Here is a 10,374-nt window from a genome sequence, read left to right as displayed (position 1 = left end):
TGGTTATAGCAATCAATAGTTACTATATTAGAATTTAGAAATGAGAAATTTCAATAATATTTATTTAAAGTATTTAAAATTTACCTTAAAAATAACAGTAAGGAACACACTGTATCTGGATAAAGGGTGAAAATTAGTGAGAAGTAGAAATCAAGTATGCAGCTTTCCTCTAGGGCCTTAAAGAAATTCCCAGGTTTCTACTGGTCCTGTCAGAGAGATGGCAAATAGAAAAGCAGAGGCATGGGAGGCTTAATGGAAGTAGAGATGGGAAAGATGGTGAATCTGAGGGAGTGTCAGCCAGTCTCCTCACAGAACACATGGGAAGTATTTAAGGTTCTGGTCCACTAGGTGAAACTTTAAAGGCATTATCTTCCTTCTGATACTTCTAGAATGCCTCCTAAAAGACCTGCTTTGTAGAGTTCAAAATACCTGCTTTATAGGGTCCTTGTACCAACATTAAGCCACTTATTTTTTAAGACTTTATTTTAAAGTACTCTCTACCCCAACATGGAGCTCATACTCACAACCCTGAGAGCAAGAGTCATATGCTCCACTGATTGAGCCAGACAATTGCCCCGAGTCACTTATTTTTAAAACCTAAGCATGAGATACATTACACAGATAGGAATTCTCAGCCTATTTGTGAGGAAACTGGTAGGTTGTGTCACTGGTCTCAGGCTGGGGTTGGGGGATGGACACAATGGAATCACCATATCTAGAATCCAGTGGTCCTAATTACAAGTCGAGCGGTATGGCCATTGATTCTGGACAGAGAATACTATTAGTTCAGGAGTCTATCTTCAGAATTCACTGGCTCTAAAAGTGACTGAAAGGTGTAAAAAGCACAAGCTACTTGCTAGACTACTAGGCAGGTTCCTAGTTGTATCAGTGTGAATTTGTGTATTTAGATCTCTCCCACCTTTCACTTTCCACCCAGAGACAGAATATACAAATAGGCAGTGGCCAAATATATGGCCTGTATGGCAGCAGAACTCTGACCCACAGCCTCTTCTGCAATCATCTGAAGAAGCCAAGCAACTTGGCTTCCAACTCAGGATCCCCACCCCCATTCTAACCAGGACCAACCCGATAAAGCCAAATATGCTCTCCAACCCCATCACTTCTAGATAGCCCACCCCCGCCTTCCCCATGCCCATAAACTCCAGTTGGGGATTACCTGAAGCCTTCCGTCTTTCCCATTCTAGGGTTTAGCTAATCCCCTGCCTGGCTCTTGTACCCACCAAGAGCAAGTGACGGTGGCTGACTCTCTTACTATACCAGACTCAGAATAAAGAGCCTCTGTGCTCATTTGGCATGTCTTTATTGATTTCCACATCACTGAATGACTAGTGAAGGCTGTCACAAAGCCAAGTTATGAAGAAAGCATCAGTGATTGAACATTCGTAAAGTGCTTTTCTATCATTTTAGGATGCCTTGTAAACACCTTGTGAAACACTGATATCCCCATTCTAGAGCTGAGAATATTGAGAAAGAACCAGGAGATTAAGCTCTGTGCCCAGAGCTGGGATTAGAACATAAACGCCACTGTGTCTAAGGTCTGTTGTTTATCTACTGAGCTCAGGCAGCACTTTGGAATCATTACCATTTTAAAGCATTTTACTCTGGGTTGAGTGAATATTAAGGAGTAGATCACATTTCAGCCTGGCAGACGCGAAAGGCTTGTTTTTAGTTTGTTTTTCTAAGTTTTAGTAGACGACATATGGGCTCCATTAACTTTACTATGTAGCACAATTTCGAAGATAGTTTCTCTTCCAAAATATTTTTCACCGTAATTTAACATTTTCAAGTTCAGCACACACCGTCAACCTCTGATACTTTGTTTTTCTCAGAGTTGTGACCTTTTCCTCTCCCCTAAAGGGGTGGAGGACCAGAGGTCATAAATCCAGCCAGGGATACCCGTTCTGTTATTGCCACTGCGTGGGAGTGGGGAGGATGAGAGTACTGTGCCTGCGCTGGAAAAAGTCCTCCTAACGTAAGGGCTTTCCATTTTTTTTTCTTTTCTTAGTTTTAAACATGAAGGAGAGGCAGAGGGAGAAGCAGGCTCCCCGCTGAGCAGGGAGCCCGATGCAGGGTTCAGTTCCAGGAGCCTGGGATCATGACCTGAGCCGAAGGCAGCTGCTTAACCAACTGAGCCACCCAGGCACCCCTCCATTTTTTTTAAGATAAGTTTTGGGGGTTATCCCAACTCACTCCCCCATCCCCCACCACCAAGTCTTAAGATTGCTGATGATGTTAACTGAAGGTGACGTGAAGAAAATCAGGATGTAGAGACTGACTGGAGTATGAGGCCCCCCTAGCAGGCTCAGGCAAACGGGAAGGGATCATCCTTGGTAGCTCATCCTGTCTGCGAAAATGCATTGACGCCTGTTCCTCTCTACCCTGGGGCATGAAAAAAGGAGGAGGTGAGGCAGCAGCTCTGGGCCCATGCACCACTGGACGTGAACACCAGCGTGAACACCCTCGTGGTTTGTTAGGGCTCACTGGCCAAGGCCGATCAATTTAGCACCGAGTGTACTTTCCTTAAATGTAAACCAATGACATCAATTCACTGGCTCATGGTTCATCTGTCCAAGTCCCTGGAATCCTCTCCTTCCCCCACTCTCCCTTCCTCTCTCACTTATAAACGTGTACACTAGCTTCAGATCCTTCTTCCTTCCACATTATCCTTTCAGAGTTCTTCATTTTTTTATGTTTACTATGCATAAGCCTGCATTGAAAGACCTTCCAATGTATAGGGTCAGGTATGTGTTGTGAGAGCTTGTAAGGTTTTCCTATGGTGGTGCAAGTTCACGGCTTTCAGGGACCGTGAGAACAGGTGAAGGGTCTGAGGAGATGGGCAGCTCCAGCAGAGCCCGCCGGTTCCACAAGTCTCCCATTTCCCGGCGAGCCATGCCACACAAGGCAGAGAGGATTCTGGGTGGGGAACAATGCTCCCAGGGCCTGAGGCGTTGAGGGCGGTGCAGGGGAGGGAGGAGATAAGAACAAGACGGATGGGGGGCACAGGACAGAAGTATGCAAGAGCCCACCACCATTCCAAATTTTTATCATTTTTGTCTGGCTGCCTTTGGGCTTCCCTTCATCCCACAAAAGAAAGGCCCCAAACCTTAGAGTTCAGAAGTCTGCAAGATGTTACAAGTAACAGATGCTTACTGATCACCGATTCAATGCACAGGCCAGCAGGAGTTGTCGCAGCAGAAAAAGCAAGGATGGAGAAGCAGAGGACAAGGTTGGGCAAGCTCTTCAATTCTCTGAACTGTATTTTTCTTATCCTTTAATGGGCTGTAATTAGGATTTGGTGAGAAAAAAAATAGGCTTGAGCCTCTAGCCACAGGTGACAAACAATAAATGACACTAACAGATAAAAAAGAAATGTAAAGGGCTAATTTTCCAGGCACTTTTCCATACTGCTAGGAAGACAAATTATCCATATAAAAAGATGAATACAGAAGGTTGCATAGTTGACCCTTTATAAAGACAGTATTTTAATATAATCGCTGAGATAGAATTTAGTCCTTAACAAGTCCTATGTGTCCTTCTTTTCTATTATTTAAATGTAAATGGGTACTTCCCATTGAGAAAAGATGACAAACAAATATGACCAAAGACATTAGAAATTGTATAATGTACAATGAAATTCAGGCTCAAAATTGGACCCTCCCCCTGGGGCACCTGGTGGGCTCAGTGAATAGGGCATGCAACTCTTGATCTCAGGGCTGTAAGTTCGAGTCCTATGTTGGGTATAGAGATTACTTAAAAGTAAAATATATATTTTTTTAAATTGGACCTTCGGCGCCTGGGTGGCTCAGTGGTTTAGGCCTCTGCCTTCAGCTCAGGTCATGATCTCAGGGTCCTGGGATCGAGCCCCACATCGGGCTCTCTGCTCGGCGGGAGCCTGCTTCTCCCTCTCTCTCTGCCTGCCTTCTACCTACTTGTGATCCCTCTCTGTCTATCAAATAAATAAATAAATAAAAATCTTTAAAAAAAAATAAAAAAAATAAATTGGACCTTCCCCTCCTAATGTTCTGGGTAAGTGTGATACTAGATGCATTATTTCTATAGGGACTCAGTACAGTATGGTGGAGAGAATATTGAATCTAAAGGTTAGAGTTCTTGGTTTCAGTTTTGACTCTTTTGCTAAGCAATATCTTAATTTGGGAACAGAAAGCTTAGATTCTAGGCCTGAGCATGGCTATAGAGGTACTCTAAAAGTTACCTTTGAAATTAACCAAAATAGAGACTCCTGAGTGGCTCAGTTGGTTAAACCTCTGCCCTCGGCTTAGGTCATGATCCTGGGGTCCTGGGATTGAGCCCTGCATCGGGGTCCCTACTCAGCAAGGAGCCTCCTTCTCTCTCTCCCTCTGCCTGCTGCTCCCCCTGCTTGTGCTCTCTCTCTCTCTCTCTGTCTCTCTCTTTCTGACAAATAAATAAAATCATAAAAAGTAAGGAAAAGAATAAAAAATAAAATGAGACAAAAAGGGGAAACTGGGTGGCTCAGTGGGTTAAAGCCTCTACCTTCGGCTCAGGTCATGATCCCAGGTCCTGAGATCGAGCCCCACATCGGGATCTCTGCTCAGCAGGGAGCCTGCTTCCCTTCCTCTCTCTCTGCCTGCCTCTCTGCCTACTTGTGATCTCTGTGTGTCAAATAAATAAATAAAATCTTTTTAAAAAATGAGCCAAAAATATAAGTGCAAAAAGAAAAACAAATTCTGCCAGCTCACCGTCCTACAGGCTGAGTAAACGGTACTACCTCCCTTCTAAAGAGCAAAATAAACAAAACCAAAATGCTTATCCTCAGCACATGGTCTTAGTTAAAATAAAAGTATACACTTCAGTGCTGTATAGACCTGGATTGTATCCCACTCTCCTAAAAAAGGCATGTAAGTGGGGTCTCGACTGGCTTCTCTCTTCATGATGTAGGAGGTGTTGCATGTACAGCTGATCACGTTACCTTCCATCGCTGAAAGGAATGAACTGTAACAAACAGGCTTTAAAGTTCACACGCGATCATTTACCATGTGTCTACTATGCATCAGGCCCACTATGGAGAATGGTGGACTCAGAATAACATTGTTCTCTAATGTATCAGTCCGGTGGTGGAATATATAAACTGATACGTTATATGCGAGGGTCTTGCTAATGGTATAAATCAACAGCCGAGCCAGAAATCTGCGAGGAGGAATGCTCTCCTGGGAGACTCTGGGAAGACTGTGGTGGAGATGATGTTTGAGTTGAGTCTTGAGAGGCAAGTGGAACTTTGCCAGGTGAAGAAAGAGAAGGGTATTTATGAGCAGAGGGAATAGAGTGGCTTGGGAAAGTGCCTAGCACATACGAGAAATAGCGAAGAGAGATGTGTAGCTGCAGCCCAGGTTTTGTGGGAGGGAAGGTGGATGGACAGATAATTTGGGGCAAGAGATGGGGAGCTTTGTTATCCCACATTCAGGGGGGAATCACCCCTGTAGTCAACAGGGGACCACAAAGGTGTAGTGCGTGATATATTGTATGTGTTGTGCTTTTATCTTCTTTTTATTTTTTATTTTTCACAAGATTTTATTTATTTGTTTGTTTAGAGCATGCTCATGAGCCAGTGAGGGGAGAAGGGGCAGAGGAAGAAGGAGAGAGAATCTTAAGCAGGCTCCACACCCAGCATGGCATCTGAGGCAGAACTTGAACCCATGACCCTGAGATGATGACCTAAGCTCAAATCAATAGTGGGATGCTAGGGGCTCCTGGGTGGCTCAGTGGGTTAAGCCTTTGCCTTAGGCTCAGGTCATGTCTCAGGGTCCTCGATCAAGCCCTGCGTTAGCCCTCTGCTCAGCAGGGAGCCTGCTTCCCTCTCTCTGCCTGCCACTCTGCCTACTTGTGATCTCTCTCTCTGTCAAATAAATAAAATCTTAAAAAAAAAAAAAAACAGAAGAGAGTCAAGACACTTAACCGACTGAGCCACCCAGGCACCCCAAGATTTTATTTTTAAGTAACCTCTACACCCAGCTCGGGACTTGAACTTACAACCTTGAGATCAAGAGACTCCAGCTCCACTTACTCAGCCAGCCAGGCACCCCATGCACGCATGTGTTTGTCATACTTTTAAGGTAACGGGAGGTTGTGCAGAGGGAGTGTGTAACTTGGCAGTAAGGAAAAACAGGTTAGGAGACCAAACAGGAGGTGGTGGGGGGAAGGGCTGACTTTGAGAAGCACTTCTTCTTTTTTTTTTTTTTTCCCCCTGAAGTGGGATTCTTTATTGGAACTTAATGTTTACATTGACAGACTGCTGGACCCAAATGTTTATAAGATTTTATTTTTTTTTCAGTGTTCAAAAATTCATTTTTTATGCACCACACCCAGTGCTCCATGCAATACGTGCCCCCCATAATACCCACCACCAGGCTCACCCAAGCCCCCCACTTTCCCTTCAAACCCCTCAGTTTGTCTCTCAGAGTCCACAGTCTCTCATGGTTTGTCCTCCCCTCCGAATTTCCCCAAGTCACTTGAGAAGCATTTCTGAAAGAGAAGAGATAATATGTGGTAAGCACTGGATGTGGAGGCTGAGGGGGAGGCAGAAATAGAGTGTGACTTTGAAGTTGCTCAATACAAGGGAGACTGGGTGGCTGGTGGTACTGTTGACTGAGGTCAACTCAGAACAGGTTGGGTTCTTGACTCCAGTGTGCTCCTGGCTTAAGAATCAACACTGACAGCACCACAGGTGGTCAGTGCCCAAACAAGAAGACAGGATATCAGTGGCTGACAAAGTGCATGAAGCCTACCCTAGAATGAGACAACTGATCTTAATTGCCAGACTTTGGGCTAAAAGTAAAACATAACTTAAAAGTTCTTTAAGGGGAACCAGAGGGGCTCAGTGGGTTAAGTATCCAACTCTTGGTTTCAGCTCAGTTTATGATCTCATGGGTTGTGGGCTTAGGATTCTCCTTTTGCCCCTCTCCTTGCTTGTGTGCATACTCGCCTTCTCAAAATAAATAAATAAATATTTTTTAAAAAGTCTCTTTAAGTAGTTCTGAACAGTTCGGTTCAACACCATTTAAAAGCTGTTTTCTAGGGGTTCCTGGGTGGCTCAGTGGGTTAAGCCTCTGCCTTCAGCTCAGGTCATGATCTCAGGGTCCTGGGATCTAGCCCCACATCAGGCTCTCTGCTGAGCAGGGAACCTGCATCCCCCTCTCTCTCTGCCTCTCTGCCTACTTGTGGTCTCTATCTGTCAAATAAATAAATTAAATCTTTTTTTAAAAAAAGCTGTTTTTTAAAATGTGTCTCATTTATTGCAAACCTCTTTTTTGGTTACACTGTGTATGATTTCCAGTTAAAAGAATGCAGAGTGAGAATGCTGGAGCCGGATTACCTGGGCAGGTGACCCTAGGCAAGACTTCAACCTCTTGTGCTTCAGTTTCCTTGCTTGCAAAATAAGTTCTTCATGAGGCTGTTACAGGAGTAATTTCATAAATGTAGAAGTGTGCCTGGCACATTGTCAAGTACGTTATAAGTATTTGCTATCATTATTAATAAATAATAGAATTCTCAACTAAAAATGGTACAAATGTTAGAGACTTATCATGGAACAAGATTTTAAGTGGACTGTTCCAGAGCTGGTGCTGTTGCTTGATAACCAAGTTATAAAGGACCAGTCTCTTCCCATATAGCACTTTGCCATACTCAGCTTGTTAGTGATGTCTCCCTTCATGGTGGCAGAAAGGCTGCAATTGCTCCAAGTATCAAGCCCTTACACGACTGGCATTCCAAGTAGGAAAGGAGGGTTGGAAGGAAAAAGGACTTTTTTCTTTGTGCCGCCCTCACTTATTAAGGAGGAGAATTTTTCCTAGAAGACCCTAGTAGGTTTCCTTTCAGCTAGAACTGGGCCATGGGCCCATGCCTAACTTCAAGAGGGACTGGGAAAAACTCTGACACTTCTAACCTACAACAAACGAGGCAAAAGTGAAACTGGGGCCAGCTGTTGTATGGATAACTGCAGCGCCTTCCACAGCCTTCTAAGTAGTTTCAAGGATGGCTCACTCAGGCAGGGGGTTCTTGAGAAATAAGAGTGTAGAAGTCTTTATTCAGAGTGAGTCAGCCATAGGTTTCACCCTTCAGAGGTCATTAGCTGTTTTAAGAATAGCTTTTGAGGCATAATATTCCATTATATGTATGGACCACATCTTCTTTATCCATTTGTCTGTTGAAGGGCATCTTAGCTCTTTCCATAGTTTGGTGACTGTGGCCATTGCTGCTATAAACATTGGGGTACAGATGGCCCTTCTTTTCACTGCATCTATATCTTTGGGGTAAATACCCAGTAGTGCAATTGCAGGGTCATAGGGAAGCTCTATTTTTAATTTCTTAAGGAGTCTCCACACTGTTTTCCAAAGTGGCTGCACCAACTTGCATTCCCACCAACGGTGTAAGAGGGTTCCCCTTTCTCCACATCCTCTATGGTCCATATATATACAATGGAGTATTATGCCCCCATCAGAAAGGATGAATATCCAACTTTTGTATCAACATGGGCAGGACTGGAGTAGATTATGCTGAGTGAAATAAGTCAGGCAGAGAGGGTCAATTATCACATGGTCTCACTTACCTGTGGAACATAAGGAATAACACAGAGGACATTGGGAGTTGGAGAGAAGTGAGTTGGGGGAAAGTGGAGGTGGAGACAAACAATGAGAGACTGTGGACTCTGAGAAACAAACTGAGGGTTTTGGAGGAGAGTGGGGTAGGGGGTTGGGTGAGCCTGGTAGTGGGTATTGAGGAGGGCATGGATCACTGGGTGTGATGCATAAACAATGAATCTTGAAACACTGAAAAAATAAAATAAAGTTTAAATAAATTAAAAAAAAAAAAAAGAATAGCTTTTGAACCCAGGAAAAGTCCCTGTTGGTAAAATATGGAGAGATATTTTTGAGCAGGGCTTCCTTCCTAATATTCAGGTTCCTTCTTAGCTGTCAACTTCTCTTCCCACAAACCAAAGGAGGGGGCTCATAATTCAGTTCACCTTGTCTAAAAGGTTGACCAATCTAGTCACTGTTAAAGTTATTTGCAAGAAAGCATAGGCAGGCTCTCTTCACTGACCCAGCAGCAGGGGGTTATAAGCAGGGAGAGCTGCATGAGAAGAGCTACTCTTTCCTCCTTAGATGCATGTCTTAAATCCAGCTGTTTCCCTACAATGCATATCCCGGACTCTCTACCAGAGTCGGGGCCCAAAACAACCCTCATCTGGGCGCCTGCTCAAGTCTTTCCCTTGCCAGAAAGAATGCGGTGCAAAAAGGTAGACAGAGAGCTATGAAAGAGCCAGAAGAAAATGTTTCTAAACACCCACAGAAAGCCAGATTCCCACTAACCAATTCTGTTAACAAAGAGAGTAGACATTTTAAAATTCCAAGGCATTTAGTTACTAATCTGATTCTGGCCTACATGTGGATATTCAATAAATACTTGTTAAATTGATTCAAAGTTTTATTTATTCAACCTACTTAAAGCTTATGTAAACCCCTTGGAGATTTGTGTCAAGCTGTTAAGTTGGAAAATATATGAAAAGTAGAATATTCACTAGACCGGCTTTCCTGTTAATGAGCTTTATGAGCTTAGTGTAAACTGGTGTGCGTGTGTGTGTATGTGTGTGTGTGTGCACGCGCGCGCAGCAGCAGCAGCAGCAGCAGCAGAAGGAAGATATAAGGAGGAAACAGGAGAAAAGCCTGTTTCTGTCATTTCCCACGTTTGTCTTCATATGATGCTGTACTTACTAACCAGCTACTGCCCTCTAGTGCTCACTGTGTTAAATTCCCTTCTGAATTCCATTTTCATCTAAAAACCCAGGACTCCAGGAAGGGATAATGTCTTGTTTTGCAGATGAGCAAACTGAAGTCCAGAGACTGAGGTGTCCAACTGACCCAGGCGATTTCCTGGATTCTTAGGTACCTAACTGTAACTCATCCGGCAAACCCTTTTTATTAAATGCCATGCCTCAGACATTTCAATAACTAATCAATAAAAATTACAGCATATTTGTCGTACACCAAAAATTAATATAACACTGTGTGTTAACTCCACTGGAGTTACAAATAAATAAATGTTTAAAATGCACATGAAAATTACAGCAGCATAATCATTTAACAATAAATAATGTTAAGTGTTATCTGTTATTTTCCATGTTATTCCAAATAAAGCCAAAATTGACTGTTGGTGAAATTTCGGTAAGGATTTCTAAATATCGTTGCTATGTTTTAAACTTGGTGAAGTTTAGAAAATTCCTGTATTACTTTTGGGGGCAGGGGGCAGGATATTTAACCAGAATGGACCCAAAGTAGACTTGGCTATTTATCAGAATTGACTTATCACTGTCTCCACATAGGC

This window comes from Mustela putorius, unplaced genomic scaffold, assembly GCF_011764305.1.
Source record: "Mustela putorius furo isolate JIRA1106 unplaced genomic scaffold, ASM1176430v1.1 tig00537227_pilon_pilon_pilon, whole genome shotgun sequence".
In the NCBI taxonomy this organism is placed as follows: Eukaryota; Metazoa; Chordata; class Mammalia; order Carnivora; family Mustelidae; genus Mustela; species Mustela putorius.
This window is presented reverse-complemented; position numbering follows the sequence as displayed.